The sequence below is a fragment of the Procambarus clarkii genome, chromosome 17, assembly GCF_040958095.1.
Source record: "Procambarus clarkii isolate CNS0578487 chromosome 17, FALCON_Pclarkii_2.0, whole genome shotgun sequence".
In the NCBI taxonomy this organism is placed as follows: domain Eukaryota; kingdom Metazoa; phylum Arthropoda; class Malacostraca; order Decapoda; family Cambaridae; genus Procambarus; species Procambarus clarkii.
In genome coordinates this window covers 49525437-49533936 of record NC_091166.1, presented here as the reverse complement: position 1 = coordinate 49533936, position 8500 = coordinate 49525437, and positions in this window count along the sequence as shown.

Below are 8500 nucleotides of genomic sequence, written 5' to 3'. Positions count from 1 at the left end.
TATTGCTTCAAGTAAGGAAAATACAAACCAAATAATATGGAATCAAGTGAAAAAAATAGAAGTGATTTCAGTGCCTTTCTTCACTGCCCCTGTGCCCTCACCAGTGATAGAGGTACAGGGGCATGTGAAATGATTGGTGGATAGTGTTCTAATAAAAACAAGACATGTGTAGCAGTTTTAGAGGAAACAAATGGATTGGTATTAAAATTATCTTTCAAGATATTTTCTAGTAGTATGGAAGTTACATGTGTGAAAATGCAACATTTAACAATCTGGTTTGTGCCCATTGAATAATAATGAAGAATTAGCAGACTGCAAACTAACAGAGCCAATTTGTTACCCTTAACAATAAAAATGTCTTGCTGTCTTTTAATTAATTTGAATTTTCTAGTAGTTATCCAAGTCCAAACATCAAGCAACTAGAGAGCTTAAGGTAAGCTTCACATCCACATTCAGAAGTTGAATATAGATTAGGATAAATCAACACCGTGAGCATCCAGCAATAAGGCCAAGCAACAAAAACAGTAATGCTGGACCAAGGACAGAGCCTTAATAAGTACCGTTCAGCAAAGCTGACCGACCTACAACCATATTGACTTCCACTTGATACTACTGACTGGGAAAATAAAATTTTAACAGAAAACTACAAAAACAATAAAATAACAAAAATAATAAAACTTAACAAAACAGATTCCTTAAATCGTTGAATATGTAAACATATGCTCGCTCCACATATTCTCTTGTGCTATTTATACTTAAAAAGCCTTATTCCTAAATTCTAATCCTGTTTTGAAACTTCCTAGATGGATGTAATAAAATCCACGAGCATCACATCCAAAATAAATACATCTTATATTCCTCGAGTCAGATTAAATCTGTGCAAATACTCCATGCAAATAAAAGATCCCAATATATAGAACTCGCTCCCTAATAAATTTAAAAATTGTTCAACCCATATTTAATTCAAAAGTAGAACAATGAAGTACTGAATTTCATTCTCTTTTATTTACAGGCTTAGATATAGAGCAATGTGCTGCTACCCTATTCTATATCAGATTACTGAATAGATCAATGACCAACTATGAGTTCGCCCAATATCCGTCAAACACACACCGAAACTACGACGTTGCTACAACGTTCGAAAAAGTTAGGGGCATATTAATATAGGGGCAGGGTTAAAACACCCCCTAACCAGTTATAACAACCAATATAGCAAGTTGTAACAACGTTCTAATACGTCATAAATACGTTAAGCCAAGATGTAACAACTTTTTCACAAGTTGTAACAAGCGGAAAATAGAGACAGTTATGGTTTGTGTTTCCAGGGAGTCGACTTTCATACCAATCTATAAATTACTTTAGAAAGGCCTATAATGCATAGTTTTTTAGTTTATAATGCATATAAATATTAATTTACACATTCCTGGCGCTATACGCTAGAAATTTAAATATCGCGTTCAAATAATTTTAGGCAGAGGGTCTCTGGGTCGTTTACGGGTGACAGGGTCATCGACGCCGACCCCGCCAGGTGTCAAGAAGCAGCGGCGGCGTGCGGTGCGTCGCTCCCGTGTAGGTAAGACTGATACTTTTTTTTTTTTCCCCAATATATCTGAGCAGTTGGGAGGTACGTACGCGTGAATATATAGTCTACCTCCACCTACAATGCTTAATGTATTATACATTTGTTCGCTATTATAACATTGAGTTTTTTAATGTCTCCGAGGATCATTGTTTCCGTATTTTTTTTTTCATCCAGGTTCTGTAGTATTCAAATGTTTGTATTCCACTAATACTAAATAGTCTGTCCTCTCTCGGATATTGTGGAAGATTTTGAGGATCATGATTTGGCAACATTATATGAATAGGATATTATGTAGAATACACTTCTCCATTGTTAAACTGCCCCGTCGTTAGGCTAGGCTCGTTAACGCGGCGGTCGTCTCCTCCACATCCCAAGACGCATTTATTATCGACTTTCGTACTACCAAGCACCCATTTTACTGTTGAGTTAGATGAACAACTTTCCAACGGGAAGGAGCGGGGACACCCTTCCAGGAACTGAATTTACCTGAGGGCCACTAACGCTAGTGGCCTCGATGAGGATAGTAAGCCGGCGGCTTGTCAAAGGTCCCCCACATTTGTCCTGATGATCTTTTCCAGCTGTATTTTAAAGCCCAGCAGAGTTTTGGCGTTTAAGGCTTCGGCGGGTAGGTGGTTCTACTGGTTTACAACCCTATGGGTGAAAAAGCATCTCCTGTTTCATATCCAACATTCTGGCTTGTTGAGTGTGAACCCGTTGCTCCTTGTTCGTGTAACATCTGACCTTTTGAAGACATTGTCCTGATCGACATCCTCCAAATTGTTTAGTATTTTATCATGCCTGGTTTGTGGTGTTGTTAGCCCTGTGGCCCTCAACCGTTCCTGATACAACAGATGACTAATCTCTGGTATGATTTTTGTCGTAAGACATAGCTCCATAGCTCTGGTAAGACATGGCTCCAGAGCAGCTGTGTCTTTCTGAAGATGTGGTCTCCATGCCTGGATGCAATAATTCATGTGGGGGCGCACCAGCTACGGTCTAATTAGACCTAGGCGTGCAGTTACACAACTGGTCGGGCTCCAGTTACACAACTGGTCGGGGTCCGGTTACACAACTGGTCGGGGTCCGGTTACACAACTGGTCGGGGTCCGGTTACACAACTGGTCGGGGTCCGGTTACACAACTGGTCGGGGTCCGGTTACACAACTGGTCGGGGTCCGGTTACACAACTGGTCGGGGTCCGGTTACACAACTGGTCGGGGTCCGGTTACACAACTGGTCGGGGTCCGGTTACACAACTGGTCGGGGTCCGGTTACACAACTGGTCGGGGTCCGGTTACACAACTGGTCGGGGTCCGGTTACACAACTGGTCGGGGTCCGGTTACACAACTGGTCGGGGTCCGGTTACACAGCTGGTCGGGGTCCGGTTACACAGCTGGTCGGGGTCCGGTTACACAGCTGGTCGGGGTCCGGTTACACAACTGGTCAGGGTCCGGTTACACAACTGGTCGGGGTCCGGTTACACAACTGGTCAGGCACTGGTTACACAACTGGTCGGGCTCTGGTTACACAACTGGTCGGGGTCCAGTTACATAACTCTGGGGTTGTGATTTGTTAAGCTTTGGGTTGTGCATGGTTGTGCTCCGGTTCGTGCATGGTTGTGCTTCAGCGATTGTTTGTGTATTAGTGCTCCAGGTTTGTTTGCTAAGGCTCTGATGTTTATATCTCTGCTAGAAATCCTTTTTTTTTTTTGTATATAGTTTAATTGCTAAGGCTCCAGAGTTGGTGTCTAAGGCAAGTGGAGAGTTTTAGGTAGGGCTAAAGAGATTTATGTGTGGTTGAGCTAGGAATGGAGTTTGGTTGTGCTTTGGGACTGTTCAGCTTGGTTTTATGAAATGTATACTTGCTAAGCTTACGGTTGCACAACTGGTCAGGGTCTGGTTACACAACTGGTTGGGGTACTGGTTACACAACTGGTCGAGCTTCGGTTACACAACTGGTCGGGCTCCGGTTATATAACTGGTCGGGCTCCGGAGGTGTCACTTGGGCTTCGGGTTGTGCATAGTCGGGCTTTGGTTCATGATGGTTGTGATCCAGAGGTTGTTTGGTTCGTTCATGCTAGGCTTGCGGTTACACAATTGGCCGGGGTCCAGGTTACACAACTGGTCGAGCTTCGGTTACACAACTGGTCGGGCTCCAGTTATATAACTGGTCGGGCTCCGGAGGTGTCACTTGGGCTTCGGGTTGTGCATGGTCGGGCTTTGGTTCATTCATGGTTGTGATCCAGAGGTTGTTTGGTTCGTTCATGCTAGGCTTGCGGTTACACAACTGGTCGGGGTCTGGTTACACAACTGGTTGGGCTCCAGTTACACAACTGGTCGGGCTCCGGTTAAATAGCTGGTCGGGCTCCGGTTAAATAACTGGTCGGGCTCCGGTTACACAACTGGTCGGGCTCCGGTTAAATAACTGGTCGGGCTCCAGTTAAATAACTGGTCGGGCTCCGGGGGTGTCACTTGGGCTTTGGGTTGTGCATGGTCAGGCTTCGGTTCGTACATAGTTGTGCTTCAGTGGTTGTTAGTGTACTAGTGCTCCAGGTTTGTTTGCTAAGGCTCTATGTTTATATGTTTGCTAGAAATCCGGGTTTCTTTTTTTGTATATAGTACAATTGTTTGCTATGGCTCAAGAGTTGGTGTCTAGGGCAAGTGGAGGGTTTTAGGTAGGGCTAAGGAGAGGTAGGGCTAAGGAGATTTTTGTTTGGTCGAGCTAAGAATGGAGTTTGGTTGTGCTCTAGGATTGTTAAGCTTTGTGGGGGTTGGATGAGATGTATACTTGCTAGGCTTACGGTTACACAACTGGTCGGGTTCCGGTTACACAACTGGTCGGGGTCCGGTTACACAACTGGTCGGGGTCCGGTTACACAACTGGTCGAGCTTCGGTTACACAACTGGTCGGGCTCCGGTTATATAACTGGTCGGGCTCCGGAGGTGTCACTTGGGCTTCGGGTTGTGCATAGTCGGGCTTTGGTTCATGCATGGATGTGATCCAGAGGTTGTTTGGTTCGTTCATGCTAGGCTTGCGGTTACACAACTGGCCGGGGTCCGGTTACACAACTGGTCGAGCTTCGGTTACACAACTGGTCGGGCTCCGGTTATATAACTGGTCGGGCTCCGGAGGTGTCACTTGGGCTTCGGGTTGTGCATAGTCGGGCTTTGGTTCATGATGGTTGTGATCCAGAGGTTGTTTGGTTCGTTCATGCTAGGCTTGCGGTTACACAACTGGTTGGGGTCCGGTTACACAACTGGTTGGGCTCCGGTTACACAACTGGTCGGGCTCCGGTTAAATAGCTGGTCGGGCTCCGGTTAAATAACTGGTCGGGCTCCGGTTACACAACTGGTCGGGCTCCGGTTAAATAACTGGTCGGGCTCCGGGGGTGTCACTTGGGCTTTGGGTTGTGCATGGTCGGGCTTCGGTTCGTACATGGTTGTGCTTCAGTGGTTGTTAGTGTACTAGTGCTCCAGGTTTGTTTGCTAAGGCTCTATGTTTATATGTTTGCTAGAAATCCGGGTTTCTTTTTTTGTATATAGTACAATTGTTTGCTATGGCTCAAGAGTTGGTGTCTAGGGCAAGTGGAGGGTTTTAGGTAGGGCTAAGGAGAGGTAGGGCTAAGGAGATTTTTGTTTGGTCGAGCTAAGAATGGAGTTTGGTTGTGCTCTAGGATTGTTAAGCTTTGTGGGGGTTGGATGAGATGTATACTTGCTAGGCTTACGGTTACACAACTGGTCAGGGTCCGGTTACACAACTGGTCGGGGTCCGGTTACACAACTGGTCGGGGTCCAGTTACACAACTGGTCGGGGTCCGGTTACACAACTGGTCGAGCTTCGGTTACACAACTGGTCGGGCTCCGGTTATATAACTGGTCGGGCTCCGGAGGTGTCACTTGGGCTTCGGGTTGTGCATAGTCGGACTTTGGTTCATGCATGGATGTGATCCAGAGGTTGTTTGGTTCGTTCATGCTAGGCTTGCGGTTACACAACTGGCCGGGGTCCGGTTACACAACTGGTCGAGCTTCGGTTACACAACTGGTCGGGCTCCGGTTATATAACTGGTCGGGCTCCGGAGGTGTCACTTGGGCTTCGGGTTGTGCATAGTCGGGCTTTGGTTCATGATGGTTGTGATCCAGAGGTTGTCTGGTTCGTTCATGCTAGTCTTGCGGTTACACAACTGGCCGGGGTCCGGTTACACAACTGGTCGAGCTTCGGTTACACAACTGGTCGTGCTCCGGTTATATAACTGGTCGGGCTCCGGAGGTGTCACTTGGGCTTCGGGTTGTGCATAGTCGGGCTTTGGTTCATGCATGGTTGTGATCCAGAGGTTGTTTGGTTCGTTCATGCTAGGCTTGCGGTTACACAACTGACCGGGGTCCGGTTACACAACTGGTCGAGCTTCGGTTACACAACTGGTCGGGCTCCGGTTATATAACTGGTCGGGTTCCGGAGGTGTCACTTGGGCTTCAGGTTGTGCATGGTCGGGCTTTGGTTCATTCATGGTTGTGATCCAGAGGTTGTTTGGTTCGTTCATGCTAGGCTTGCGGTTACACAACTGGTCGGGGTTCGGTTACACAACTGGTTGGGCTCCGGTTACACAACTGGTCGGGCTCCGGTTAAATAGCTGGTCGGGCTCCGGTTAAATAACTGGTTGGGCTCCGGTTACACAACTGGTCAGGCTCCGGTTAAATAACTGGTCGGGCTCCGGTTAAATAACTGGTCGGGCTCCGGGGGTGTCACTTGGGCTTTGGGTTGCGCATGGTCGGGCTTCGGTTCGTACATGGTTGTGCTTCAGTGGTTGTTAGTGTACTAGTGCTCCAGGTTTGTTTGCTAAGGCTCTATGTTTATATGTTTGCTAGAAATCCGGGTTTCTTTTTTTGTATATAGTACAATTGTTTGCTATGGCTCAAGAGTTGGTGTCTAGGGCAAGTGGAGGGTTTTAGGTAGGGCTAAGGAGAGGTAGGGCTAAGGAGATTTTTGTTTGGTTGAGCTAAGAATGGAGTTTGGTTGTGCTCTAGGATTGTTTAGCTTTGGGGGGGTTGGATGAGATGTACACTTGCTAGGCTTACGGTTACACAACTGGTCGGGGTCCGGTTACACAACTGGTCGAGCTTCGGTTACACAACTGGTCGGGCTCCGGTTATATAACTGGTCGGGCTCCGGAGGTGTCACTTGGGCTTCGGGTTGTGCATAGTCGGGCTTTGGTTCATGCATGGTTGTGATCCAGAGGTTGTTTGGTTCGTTCATGCTAGGCTTGCAGTTACACAACTGGCCGGGGTCCGGTTACACAACTGGTCGAGCTTCGGTTACACAACTGGTCGGGCTCCGGTTATATAACTGGTCGGGCTCCGGAGGTGTCACTTGGGCTTCGGGTTGTGCATGGTCGGGCTTTGGTTCATTCATGGTTGTGATCCAGAGGTTGTTTGGTTCGTTCATGCTAGGCTTGTGGTTACACAACTGGTCGGGGTCCGGTTACACAACTGGTCGGTCTCCGGTTACACAACTGGTCGGGCTCCGGTTAAATAACTAGTCGGGCTCCGGTTAAATAACTGGTCGGGCTCCGGTTAAATAACTGGTCGGGCTCCGGGGGTGTCACTTGGGCTTTGGGTTGTGCATGGTCGGGCTTCAGTTCTTACATGGTTGTGCTTCAGCGGTTGTTAGTGTACTAGTGCTCCAGGTTTGTTTGCTAAGGCTCTATGTTTATATGTTTGCTAGAAATGCGGGTTTCTTTTTTTGTATATAGTACAATTGTTTGCTATGGCTCAAGAGTTGGTGTCTAGGGCAAGTGGAGGGTTTTAGGTAGGGCTAAGGAGAGGTAGGGCTAAGGAGGTTTTTGTTTGGTCGAGCTAAGAATGGAGTTTGGTTGTGCTCTGGGACTGTTTAGCTTTGTGGGGGTTGGATGAGATGTATACTTGCTAGGCTTACGGTTACACAACTGGTCGGGGTCCGGTTACACAACTGGTCGAGCTTCGGTTACACAACTGGTCGGGCTCCGGTTATATAACTGGTCGGGCTCCGGAGGTGTCACTTGGGCTTCGGGTTGTGCATGGTCGGGCTTTGGTTCATGAATGGTTGTGATTCAGAGGTTGTTTGGTTCGTTCATGCTAGGCTTGCGGTTACATAACTGGTCGGGGTCCGGTTACACAACTGGTTGGGCTCCGGTTACACAACTGGTCGGGCTCTGGTTAAATAGCTGGTCGGGCTCCGGTTAAATAACTGGTCGGGCTCCGGTTACACAACTGGTCGGGCTCCGGTTACACAACTGGTCGGGCTCCGGTTAAATAACTTGGTCGGGCTCCGGGGGTGTCACTTGGGCTTTGGGTTGTGCATGGTCGGGCTTCGGTTCGTACATGGTTGTGCTTCAGCGGTTGTTAGTGTACTAGTGCTCCAGGTTTGTTTGGTAAGGCTCTATGTTTATATGTTTGCTAGAAATCCGGGTTTCTTTTTTTGTATATAGTACAATTGTTTCGCTATGGCTCAAGAGTTGGTGTCTAGGGCAAGTGGAGGGTTTTAGGTAGGGCTAAGGAGAGGTAGGGCTAAGAAGATTTTTGTTTGGTCGAGCTAAGAATGTAGTTTGGTTGTGGTCTGGGACTGTTTAGCTTTGTGGGGGTTGGATGAGATGTATACTTGCTAGGCTTACGGTTACACAACTGGTTGGGGTCCGGTTACACAACTGGTCGAGCTTTGGTTACACAACTGGTCGGGCTCTGGTTACATAACTGGTCGGGCTTTGGGGGTATTACTTGGGCTTGGGTTGTGCATAGTCAGACTTCAGTTCGTGTATGTTTGTGCTTCGGATGTTGTTTGTTTGATTAATTCATGCTAGGCTTGTGGTTACACAACGGGTCGGGGTCCGGTTACACAACTGGTCAGGCTCCGGTTACACAACTGGTCAGGCTCTGGTTACACAACTG